At 42.1% G+C, this 13633-nt stretch overlaps 1 protein-coding gene across 1 annotated transcript in view; it reads left to right on the top strand.

The window, feature by feature from the left end:
• LYST (lysosomal trafficking regulator) overlaps positions 1 to 13633 on the top strand; it is a 591077-nt gene that overhangs the window by 148872 nt on the left and 428572 nt on the right. The gene's annotated exons all lie outside the window — the stretch shown is intronic.

Raw genomic sequence — 13633 nt, forward strand, 5'->3', positions numbered from 1 at the left:
CTTTGTTGCGCCACCTTTTGCTGCGATTCCAGCTGCAAGTCACTTGGCGTATGTCTCTTATCAGTTTTGTACATCGAGAGACTGAAATTCTTGCCCATTGTTCCTTGGCAAACAGCTCGAGTTCAGTGAGGTTTGAAGGAGATTGTTTGTGAACAGCAGTTTTCTGCTCTTTCCACACATTCTCTCGATTGGATTGAGGTCTGGACTTTGACTTGGCCATTCTAACACTTGGATACGTTTATTTGTGAACCATTCCATTGTAGATTTTGCTTTATGTTTGGGATCATTGTCTTATTGGAAGTCAAATCTCCGTCCCAGTCTCAGGTCTTTTGCAGACTCCAACAGGTTTTCTTCAAGAATGGTCCTGTATTTGGCTCCATCCATCGTCCCATCAATTTTAACCATCTTCCCTGTCCCTGCTGAAGAAAAGCAGGCCCAAACCATGATGCTGCCACCACCATGTTTGACAGTGGGGATGGTGTGTTCAGGGTAATGAGCTGTGTTGCCTGGACCCCAAACATATCGTTTGGCATTGTTGCCAAAAAGTTCGATATTGGTTTCATCTGAGCAGAGCACCTTCTTCCACATGTTTGGTGTGTCTCCCAGGTGGCTTGTTGCAAACTTTAAACAACAATTTTTATGGATATCTTTGAGAAATGTCTTTCTTCTTGCCACTCTTCCATAAAGGCCAGATTTGTGCAGTGTACGACTGATTATTGTCCTATGGACAGACTGTCCCACCTCAGCTGTAGATCTCTGCAGTTCATCCAGAGTGATCATGAGCCTCTTGGCTGCATCTCTGATCAGTCTTCTCCTTGTTTGAGATGAAAGTTTAGAGGGCTCAGCATATGTTCAACATTTCTCTTAAGCCCAATGTTGAGGATTTTGGCCGTGACAGTGCCATCTATTTTATCTCGATTTTCTTCACAAAGTGTCATCAGAATAGGCCAGTTTTTGATATACTGCTCAAAACAGTCCACCACAGAGTTCCATCTAACATCTTGTGGGAGCGTTAGCTTGGTTCCACCCATCCTTTTCAGAGCTGCTGCAGCAAAATGATTATTACGGAAGTATTTAGCAATTTCAACAACATTAGCCTTTATTTCTGGAACACTTAAGTCTTTGGCTAAGAGGTGCAGCAAATGAGCACTGCAACCATATGTTATTAGCAGCTTTGTATTCCCTCCCTGCTCTTCTAAATCTCTTCTCATCTTGGATACGTTTGCAGCATTGTCAGTGACCAAACTGCGTACTAGACATTTGAATTTTTGTTCACATGTCGTTATAGCTTTTACTGCCACTTCTTGTAAGTATTCTGCTGTGTGTGCATTTCCTGACGTACCAGTTGTTTGTGCAAGGAAGACTTTACCTTCTTCTGTTGTTATACAAGCACATACAATAGGATCATTGTGGACATTACTCCACCCATCAATACTTAGGTTAACAATTTTACCCTCCAGAGCTGTTGCATATTGCTCCATTTCTCTGTCATACACTTGATCCAGCAGTTTCCCTGCAACATCAGCTCTGCTGGGTGGACTGTATCCTGGTCTCAGTGACTGAACCATATTAATGAAATGTGGGTTCTCAGTCAGACGGAAAGAAGAGTTCATTGCATAAATAAACTGGGCAATTTTTTCATCAATCAACTCTTTTTCTAATCTGCTAGTTCTTATCACAAACCTATCTATGGTGGTTCCAGGAGGTAAAGGTTTTTTCTTCCTTTTGGGTGATGGTGATATGTGGCTGTGGGTGTCTGATGATGATGCTGCTGCTAATGAAGCACTATCCTGGATGGATAACTCTGAAACTGTAGAACAGGATGATGGTGATCTTGGAGGTGGATAGTTTCCAGAATCCATGAATTCCCCTAAACAAAAAAAGTCAATGCTGTTATTTTATTGTTTATACAATTTCTGCTTATTGTACACAACACATCACTGCCCCTGCCCCAAAAGGAATATTTGTTTTTCTTCATAACTGTACCAAATGACAGTAACATGCAGTAATAATAAGAAATATAATTTTTCTCACACATGACAGTTCAGTCTTTAGAAATAGGATTCAATAAAAATGTTTACCAACCTGAAGATCCTGCCTGTTCAGAAGTGTTTCTTTGGTCATCTTCATCACCGCACTTCTCATGATGTTGCCTCATTCGCGCCACCAGGCCTTGCATCTCTTTGTTGCATCGTTTGCATTTTGCACGCATGCCTGCCTTACCGATAGGCGAAGGAGCTTCATTAAAATATTCCCAAACTGGGTCTCTTTTACGGCCTGCTGCCATTATAAGGAAAGAATGTAATAAACCTCAGATCGTATCGTACACACAAACAGATCCAGACTTGTCTGTCTGTGGCTATGCTGCAGTATTGTGCTCAAAGTTTCACTTTCATTTTCTTGTCTGCTTGCCCTTCCTCCTCCTCACACTTAGATTCACATTCTTCTTGTGTTGTGCAGATCTATTCCACTCCAAACAATCAGAAACATATTGTCTAACTTCTTGGACTTGGCACTGAAGGGGTTGATTCTGTATTCATAGGTTTGTAGAACAATAGGATTAAGGTCTTTTTCTCAACTCTGTTCATGTTGTAACATTTTTGCCGTGAAGAAGAGGCTGGGACCTCTGCGGAGTCAAATTCAGTTTTGAGAACTGCGTAAGTAAAGCGAGCGTCTGTGATAATATAGGAGAGAAACTGCCCACTAATCCTACAGAAACCTCTGGAAGAGCATGGCATTGTGAATGTTACACATATACAGCCTTTATTCTACTGAGTTAAACAACTCAGCTTTATCTCATGATGGAAGAACCTTTGGATGGTAAATTATTTTCCTCAAAAAGCAGTTTATTGTAAAAAATCCAATTTAAATCAAAAAAATCCGATTTAAATCAAAAAAATCCGATTTAAATAAAAAAAATCCGATTTTTTTGATTTTTTTTTTTTTTTTAAAACTGATTTTTATCCACCCTGGGTTTGATACTCCTTCCATTTCAATATGATCGCTTGCACAGTGCTCCTTGGGATGTTTAAAGTTTTGGAAATCATTTTGTATCCAAGTCTGGCTTTAAACGTCTCAACAACAGTATCACAGACCTGCCTGTTGTGTTCCTTGGTCTTCATGATGCTCTCTGTGCTTCAAACCGAACCCTGAGACTATTACAGAGCAGGTGCATTTATACGGAGAATCGATTATACACAGGTGGATTATATTTATCATCATTAGGCATTTAGGACAACATTGGATAATTCAGAGATCCAGAATAAACTTCTGGAGTGAGTTTGCTTCACTGAAAGTAAAGGGGCCGAATAATATTGCACGGCCAACTTTTCAGTTTTTGAATTTCCACAAAAATTTAAAATAACCAATAAATTTCGTTCAACTTCACAACTGTGTTCCACTTGTTGTTGATTCTTCACCAAAAATTTACATTTGGTATCTTTATGTTTGAAGCATGATATGTGGGGAAAGGTTGAAAAGTTCAAGAGGGCCGAATACTCTGGCAAGGCATTGTAGTTCTACTGTTCAGAGACACCTGCACAAATATGGCATTCATGGAAGAGTCATCAGAAGACAACCTCTCCTGCGTCCTCACCATAAAATTCAACATCACAAGTATGCAAAACAACATCTAAACAAGCCTGATGCATTTTGAAAACAAATAATGTGGATCGAAGAGGATAAAATAGAACTCTTTGGCCACAATTATCAAAGGTACGTGTGGAGAAAAAAGTACAGAGTTTCAGAAAAACAACATCTCGACACCCATTAAAACCTTAACGACCACCGATACACATTAAAACGGTGGCCATTAAGACACCTTATTCCCTCATTGCCATTTTAAAACGGCAATCAGGAATAAGTCTTTAGCACCCTCTGAGTCAGAAAATCTCCAGGGTTTCAACTACAAGGGTTAGCTGAGACCTTGGAGAACACGATCTTGGATGGATTTTCCAGTCCCTGATCACGAAAAAAAGCACTGTGCCCGCTGTTGCAATGCTTTCTCTCTCTTCTGACACAATATACATGTCAGACAAGAGAGAAATTAGGTGTTCCGAGCCCCACTGGTATCTAAGCCATCTCCCGGTCCCTCCTACTCCGTCCCCCAGCCCTCCGTGTCATCTTCCTGGAAATAAATGGCAGGCACATATGCAGTGCGCCCGCCGAGATCTGCCGGCCGATACTCTGCAACAATAGTGAATTTTTCCTATTGTTCCTTTTGATCACTGTGATGGACCCTATCACGGTGATCAAAAGAAAAAACAATTGGAAATCGTCATCCCCTTAGTTAGATAAAAATTATAAAATAATTTGTTTCCAGTCTTTGCAGTTGGGGTTAGGGTTGGGCTTAGGGTTCGGGTTGTGTTAGGGTTGTGGGGGTTATGGTTTGGGTTATGGTTTGGGTTGTGGTTAGGGTTGGGGTTTTATCAAAAGTAAAAAAAAGAAAAAAAAAATGCATGATTGCTAGTGTTAAGCGAAAGTGCTCACTACTCGAGTTTGCATCGGGTGCACCGAGTGTTACAGATCACTGCATTTTTCTTTAATGTTTAACAGCTGCAAAACATGCTGGGCGTGGACTATAACGTGTCACTCGTGCACCTGCGATTCTCGGTGCGTACCCAAGCGCTCAATGCAAAATAGAATAGCGAGCACTTGCGCTCAACACTAATGAAGATGTATTCAATATGACGACCTAATGTTTTCAAATTCTGTGTCATCCCTGAGGATTCAAAATGCTCAATATACCCTTGGATAAAATCCTAGAGAGGCGTGGTTTCCAAAATGGGGTAACTTATAGAGAGTTTCCACTGTTTAGGCACATCAGGGGCTCTCCAAATGCAACATGGCGTTCGCTCTCAATTCCAGCAAATTTTTTGTTCAAGAAGTCAAATGGCGCTACTTCCCTTCAAAGCCCTTTCGTGCACCCAAATAGTGATATTTCCCGACATATGGGGTATCGGCGACTTGGGAGAAATTTGCTCTCATTACCCTTATGAAAATAAAAAATTGGGTCTAAAGTAATTTTTTTGTTAAAGGGTTTATAAACTTCTTAAATGTGGTTTTGAGTACCTTGAAGGGTGCAGTTTTTAGAATGGTGTAACTTTTTGGTATTTTCTGTCATATAGACCTCTCAAAGTCACTTAAAATGTAATGTGGTCCCTAAAAATAAATGATTTTGTTGAAAAAACGAGAAATTGCTGGTCAACTTTGAACCCTTATAATTTCCTAGCAAAAAAAAATTGTGCTGATGTAAAGTAGACATTTGGGAAATGCTATTTATTAAGTATTTTATGTTCCATAACTCTGGTTTAAGGGCATAAGAATTAAAAGTTTGAAAATTGCAAAATTTTCAAAATTTTACTCACATTTGCATTTTATTTTTACAAATAAAAGCAAGTCATATTGAATAAATTTTACCACTGTGGTGAAGTGCAATATGTCATCGAAAAAAAAAAGACTCAAATCAGTGGGATCCGTTGAAGTGTTCCAGAGTTATTACCACATAAAGTGACACTGGTCAGAATTGTAAAAATTGGCTTGGTCATGAAGGTCAAAATTAGCTCCTTCTCTAAGGGGTTAAGCATGGGGGTTGATCAATCATGCTTTGGGTTTGTGTTGCAGTCAATTTCTCAGGGAACATTTCACGGGTAGAGGGAAATTTTAATTCAATGATATTTTAACACATTCTTGATGCAAACATAATACCATCTGTTTAAAAAAAGAGAATGGCTTCTACAAATGGATAATGATCCTAAACACACGTCAAAATCCATAATAGATATTATTATTCTTATATGAACCTTACAAACAGATACCAGTATTACTAAAAATTTTAGAATCATACGGAAAATACTTAGGTTTCAAGATGAACACAACAAAATGCAAGTTATTATGCTCGGGTGAAATAGATGCTCAGTTGTGTTTGGAATTAACAAAATATAATTCCATGATAGCCAAGACTCGCATAACATATCTGGGTATAAAAAAAGGAATGTCACCCACTTATCATTACAATTTAGATTCCCACCCCCCCTCATAAATCAACTAGTTAAAGATCCTAAGCAATGCCAGGAGTCACACCTGGATCTGACGGGTAGGATACAGATGGTAAAAATGATGAGCGTCTCCAAATTAATGTACTAGATCCAGACACTTCCCATACTTCTAAAACATATAGATATTAACTTGTTCAATAAAGCAATATCTCAGTTCTTATGGAGAGGCAAAAGACCCCGTATTGGCTTCAGAAAACCTGATGGTCATGAAAAAACCTGAGGAGGAATGAATTTACCTAACATCATAGGTTATAACATTGCGTGTCTCTCTAGACATATATTTGATTGGATCCATGGTCTCAATCGACTTTCAGCTTATAAATGGGAATGGGATGATGATTACCTGTGATTTGAAAGCGCTCATTCATGCAAGGCTAGACTACCTACCCATATCAAAACTCATCATAATTCAGGCACACTATAGCCATGTGGAAGGTAGTCAGAGAAAATATAAATTGTCATTTAGAATTTCTAAATACCTACCTCTCTGGAATAATCCAGAATTCTTGCAGGGAATGGAAAATGAACTATTCAAATAGTGGAGGTTAAGGGCGATAAATAATACTATACAGCTATTACATCCCACAGAACCAAGGTGGATGAAAAATGGTGAATTAAGAAATTCTACCTACATCACAACCAAACAATCCAATTTGAACAGGTTAGATACACTCTCTCTTTAGAGTAATATTACAGAAAAGAAAGGAAAAGCAAAATCCTTCAATACAAGAACACATTTCTTTAGCTAGCAAGAATGGATGCAGTTTCTAACAATAAACAGATTTATCATCGATATTGAGTAGATACAATGTAATAAGTTTACATCTCAATATGTAGCTTGAACAAAAGCACTGACTCTACAAGACACTGAGACAGAAGGGGTGGAGGGAGGAAGTAAAACCTATACTTATGTTAAATGACTCATAGCAATGAATTTTCGCTGCATTTATTAGTAGTGTCTGAACCCAGTATGTGTCCCAAAGAGGCCAAATTGCATGGAAATGATCAATAGTAGTCTTCAACATAGCCATGTTATATTCCATAGTTCGGATATCTTGTATTCGCGACTAGTTCAGTGTTCGATGCGGGATGAATCGACTTCCACTTACAGGCTATTAAACATCTGGCAGCTGTTATGTGTAATAAAAGATGTTTGACTTTATGACCTACTTGTAATGGTGATATATTGAGTAAATAAAATTTTGAATAAAATTTTGGACCCAAGGGGATCTGATGGCCGGGGACTTTACTAATCAAGGACTTGAAATATTCCTAGAAGCCTTGAATATTTGGGCATGACCAAAACAATTGAGGCAGGTCACCTTCTTCATTCCTACATCTCCAACATCAACTATGTATGGCTGGGTTGAGTTTATGCAGAAAGGAAGGATTATGATACCAAAACATGAGTAGTTTATACTGGTTTTCCATGTAAGTGTAACAGGTAGAAGTTTTGACTGCATTTTTCCAGAGCTCCTGCCATATACAGGGTGGAAGAGGTTAGCCGGTAAATGATGCCTGGTGTATAACGTGTTAAAAGGTAATATGGTTCTAGAGTGTATATCCCCTATATCTGTTTAGCAGAAAAGCTGCTTGTTAAACCATGGCTTTGTCTGACTATTATTCAGACTATCCGGCATCACTGGATTAAATAGGAATGAAGTCAAAGGAGAATACTCTGATATTATTGGGAGTATTTTGGAGCACTGTCCCCAAATTGTTTTGGTAAAGGTTATTGGGCCCAGCATGTGTGAGTCTAACTTATTGGAAGAGGTGCCCCAAAGGTAGGAGTTAGGGTGTACTGGGGCAAACCAAAGTTTCTCAACTTCCATCCATCTAGAAAATGCTCTGAGATTAGACCACGCTGGGATATGCTGAAGATGATCCGCCCAATAGTACTTGATGATAATTTGATATTTACTCCTATGCCTTTTTTGTGCCCAAATAAATTGAAAAATAAATTATTGAATATTACGTAGTTCGCTGTAAAGGACAAAAACTGGGAGGGTTTCAAACAGATTTAAAAGTTTAGTATAGTCATTTTGACAGCTGAGATTTTTCCAATCAGAGATAACGGACGCTTGTTGCATATATTAAGTAATTGCCTAAGTTCCAGGAATAATTTTGTATAATTATGCTGGTATAATGTTTTATAGTTAGAGCGCAACTGAACCCTGAACTAATTATAGTTTCCCTTTAATGGCTTTAACTTAGAATCTGAGACATTTAGAGGAAGTGTTTCTGTTTTTTTATTGTTTACTTTGATGACTGCCAAACCTTCCCAGAAGAGCATGCAGATTAGAGAGGGTGATATGTAGTTGTCTTAAGGTACCGTCACATTAAGCGACGCTGCAGCGATAACGACAACGATGCCGATCGCTGCAGCGTCGCTGTTTGATCGCTGGAGAGCTGTCACACAGACCGCTCTCCAGCGACCAACGATGCCGAGGCCCCCGGGTAACCAGGGTAAACATCGGGTTGCTAAGCGCAGGGCCGCGCTTAGTAACCCGATGTTTACCCTGGTTACCAGCGTAAGGGCCCCTTCACACTGTGCAATCAAAGTCTGAACGAGCGTTCGATTTGTGACGTTTATCCGTCCTCGTTCCGAGGTTGCAAAGTGTGACATGGCGTTACGATTTGCGACGCAGCCCAGCATCGTACGATGTGAAAGAAAGAGCAGAACTTTCTTTCGTCGTAAATGTCTCGCTGTGGCGGTCGAAATCGTAGTATGTGACGGCGGTCATACGAGCTCGTAATGCGACTACGTGGGTTGGGCTTCCGCATACCTGTCTCCTGATTGGGCGTGACGTTTTAGCACGCCCATGCTGGTAATACGTCACGCTCGGAGTCGTAGGACTATGGCGGTGTGAAGGGTAGCGTACGATTGCGACGCGTGACGTTCACATCGCAACTACGTCAGAAAAAGCGTTAACATCGTAGAGTGTGACCGCTGGCTACGAGCTCGTACTGCGATGTCGAATATGACGCAAATGCGTCGTAATCGTAGCAGAATCGACCAGTGTGAAGGGGCCCTTAAAGTAAAAAAAAACAAACAGTACATGCTCACCTGCGCGTCTCCCAGCGTCTGCTTCCTGACACTGACTGAGCTCCGGCCCTAACAGCACAGCGGTGACGTCACCGCTGTGCTTTCACTTTCACTTTAGGGCCGGATCTCAGTCAGAGCAGGAAGCAGACGCTGGGAGACGCGCAGGTGAGCATGTACTGTTTGTTTTTTTTACTTTTACGCTGGTAACTAGGGTAAACATCGGGTTACTAAGCGCGGCCCTGCGCTTAGTAACCCGATGTTTACCCTGGTTACCAGTGTAAAACATCGCTGGTATCGTTGCTTTTGGTGTCAAACACAACGATACACGGCGATCGGACGACCAAATAAAGTTCTGGACTTTATTCAGCGACCAGCGACATCACAGCAGGATCCTGATCGCTGCTGCGTGTCAAACTAAACGATATCGCTAGCGAGGACGCTGCAACGTCACGGATCGCTAGCGATATCGTTTAGTGTGACGGTACCTTTAAGGTACCGTCACATTAAGCGACGTTGCAGCGATATCGACAACGATGCCGATCGCTGCAGCGTCGCTGTTTGGTCGCTGGTGAGCTGTCACACAGACAGCTCTCCAGCAACCAACGATGCCGAAGTCCCCGGGTAACCAGGGTAAACATCGGGTTACTAGCGCTGCAACGTCACGGATCGTTATCGTTCTCGTTGCAAAGTCGTTTAGTGTGAAGGTACCTTAAACGACTTTACAACGAGAACGACAACGATCCGTGACGTTGCAGCGTCCTGGATAGCGATATCATTGTGTTTGACACGCAGCAGCGATCAGGATCCCGCTGTGATATCGCTGGTCGTTGCTGAAAGTCCAGAACTTTATTGGTCGTCAGATCGGCGTGTATCGTCGTGTTTGACAGCAAAAGCAACGATGCCAGCAATGTTTTACAATGGTAACCAGGGTAAATATCGGGTTACTAAGCGCAGGGCCGCGCTTAGTAACTCGATATTTACCTTGGTTACCATTGTAAAAGTAAAAAAAAAACACTACATACTCACCCTCTGATGTCTGTCACGTCCCCCCGGCGTCCGCGCTGCTGCTCAGAGCTTCCTGCACTGAATGTGTCAGTGCCGGCCGTAAAGCAAAGGACAGCGGTGACGTCACCGCTGTGCTTTAGGGCCGGCGCTTACACAGTGCAGGGAAGCTGAAGGCAGGGGACGCGACAGACACGGCAATGTAAGTATGTAGTGTTTGTTTTTTTTTTACATTTACACTGGTAACCAGGGTAAACATCGGGTTACTAAGCGCGGCCCTGCGCTTAGTAACCCGATGTTTACCCTGGTTACCCGGGGACTTCGGCATCGTTGGTCGCTGGAAAGCTGTCTGTGTGACAGCTCACCAGCGACCAAACAGCGACGCTGCAGCGATCGGCATCGTTGTCGATATCGCTGCAGCGTCGCTTAATGTGACAGTACCTTTAGTGTCAGTAGAGTCTGCAAATAGAGATAATTTGAACTCCTTGTCCCTCACCAATACTCCGTGAATGTTTGGTGAAGGCGTATGGCCACAGCTAGAGGATTTATGCATAAAACAAATAATGGGGGGAAGGTGGCATCCCTGCTGGATACCATTATGTATTAAAAGAGGCTGAGAGAGCGCACGTGTGAGTTTTTATTAATATTTACTATTTTAGCGCCATTTATTCCATGGCTCTTTACATGTGAGGAGGGGTATACATAATAAAAAAAACAATAATCTTAATCAATACAAGTCACAGCTGGTACATCAGGAGAGAGGACCCTGCCCGCGAAGGCTCACAATCTACAAGGGATGGGTGAGAATACAGTAGGCAAGGGTGGAGCTGGTCGTGTAGCGGTTTAGTCGATCGGTTGTAGGTCTTCAGGTTCTTTTTGATGGTTTCCACGGTAGGCGAGAGTCTGATGTGTTGGAGTAGAGTTTTCCAGAGTATGGGGGATGCGCGGGAGAAGTCTCGTATGCGATTGTGGGAAGAGGAGATAAGAGGGGAGTAGAGAAGATCTTGTGAGGATCAGAGGTTGCATGCAGGTAAGTACCAGGAGACGAGGTCACAGATATATGATGGACACAGGTTGTGGATGGCTTTGTATGTCATGGTTAGGGTTTTGAACTGGAGTCTTTGGGTAATGGGGAGCCAGTGCAGGGATTGACAGAGGGGAGAGGCTGGGGAATAGCGGGTGAATTAGTCAGGCAGCAGAGTTTAGAATAGATTGGAAGGGTGCGAGAGTGTTAGAGGGGAGGCCACAGAGCTGGAGGTTGCAGTAGTCAAAGCAAGAGATGATGAGGGCATGGACTAGGGTTTTTGCATATTCCTGGTTTAGGAATGTATGGATCTGGAAAATATTTTTGCGTAGAAGTCGTCAGGAAGTGGAAAGGGCTTGGATCTGTGGTTTGAAGGAGTGTCAAGGATTACCCCGAGGCAGTGAGCTTGTGGGACTAGGGAGAGTGAGCAGCCATTTTCTTTAATGGATAGGTCTGTTTGGGGAGTAGAGTGAGATGGGGGAAAGATGATGAATTCTGTTTTGTCCATATTACGTTTTAGAAATCTAGTGGAGAAGAAGGATGAAATAGCAGACAGACATTGTGCGATTCTAGTTAGTAGGGTGTTGATATCTGGTCCCGAGATGTAGATCTGTGTGTCGTCAGCATAGAGATACTGAAAGCCATTGGACATTGAGCTGTCCGAGGCCAAAGGTATAGATGGAGAGAAGCAGAGGCCCTAGGACTGAAACTTGCGAGACTCCGACAGATAGGGGGCGAGGTGAGGAGTTGGTGTGCGGGTGGGAGAAGCTGAATGTCCGGTGTTTAACCGACACTGAGGGTTGTGAATACAGACTTTTTAGGGCTGTGATAAACGTTCCCGAAAGTCACAAAATTGGTACAGAGCTAAATGACCATCCAATGCGGTCAAAGGCCTTTTCGGCATTTAGTCGGAGTAGCAGTGCTGATCCCTCCATCCTGTTTACAACCTAAATGAGGTCTGTTACTTTCCTTGTATTGCCCCCCTCTGTCTACATGGTATAAAACACACTTGGTCCTTACGGATGAGATGAGAAAACCAAAAAGACAAATGTAATGCCAATATTTTAGTGAAGATTTTTAAATCCGCATTAATAAAGCAATAGGCCTATAATTAGCACAATCTAGTGTGTCCCTCCCTGTAATAGTCATGGCCAAAAGTATTCACACCCCTGCAATTCTGTCAGATAATACTCAGTTTTATCCTGAAAATGATTGCAAACACAAATTCTTTGGTATTATTATCTTCATTTAATTTGTCTTAAATGAAAAACCACACAAGAGAATGAAGCAAAAAGCAAAACATTGATAATTTCACACAAAACTCCAAAAATGGGCCAGACAAAAGTATTGGCACCCTCAGCCTAATACTTGGTTGCACAACCTTTAGCCAAAATAACTGCGACCAACCGCTTCCGGTAACCATCAATGAGTTTCTTACAATGCTCTGCTGGAATTTTAGACCATTCTTCTTTGGCAAACTGCTCCAGGTCCCTGATATTTGAAGGGTGCCTTCTCCAAACTGCCATTTTTAGATCTCTCCACAGGTGTTCTATGGGATTCAGGTCTGGATTCATTGCTGGCCACCTTAGAAGTCTCCAGTGCTTTCTCTCAAGCCATTTTCTAGTGCTTTTTGAAGTGTGTTTTGGGTCATTGTCCTGCTGGAAGACCCATGACCTCTGAGGGAGACCCAGCTTTCTCACACTGGGCCCTACATTATGCTGCAAAATTTGTTGGTAGTCTTCAGACTTCATAATGCCATGCACACGGTCAAGCAGTCCAGTGCCAGAGGCAGCAAAGCAACCCCAAAACATCAGGGAACCTCCGCCATGTTTGACTGTAGGGACCGTGTTCTTTTCTTTGAATGCCTCTTTTTTTCTCCTGTAAACTCTATGTTGATGCCTTTGCCCAAAAAGCTCTACTTTTGTCTCATCTGACCAGAGAACATTCTTCCAAAACGTTTTAGGCTTTTTCAGGTACATTTTGGCAAACTCCAGCATGGCTTTTTCATGTCTCGGGGTAAGAAGTGGGGTCTTCCTGGGTCTCCTACCATACAGTCCCTTTTTATTCAGACGCCGATGGATAGTACGGGTTGACACTGTTGTACCCTCGGACTGCAGGGCAGCTTGAACTTGTTTGGATGTTAGTCGAGGTTCCGCACAATCTTGCGTTGAAATCTGTTGTCAATTTTTCTTTTCCGTCCACATCTAGGGAGGTTAGCCACAGTGCCATGGGCTTTAAACTTCTTGATGACACTGCGCACAGTAGGCACAGGAACATTCAGGTCTTTGGAGATGGACTTGTAGCCTTCAGATTGCTCATGCTTCCTCACAATTTGGTTTCTTAAGTCCTCAGACAGTTCTTTGGTCTTCTTTCTTTTCTCCATGCTCAATGTGGTACACACAAGGACACAGGACAGAGGTTGAGTCAACTTTAATCCATGTTAACTGGCTGCAATTGTGATTTAGTTATTGCCAACACCTGTTAGGTGCCACAGGTAAGTTACAG

Source organism: Ranitomeya variabilis, chromosome 2 (assembly GCF_051348905.1).
Source record: "Ranitomeya variabilis isolate aRanVar5 chromosome 2, aRanVar5.hap1, whole genome shotgun sequence".
Lineage (NCBI taxonomy): Eukaryota > Metazoa > Chordata > Amphibia > Anura > Dendrobatidae > Ranitomeya > Ranitomeya variabilis.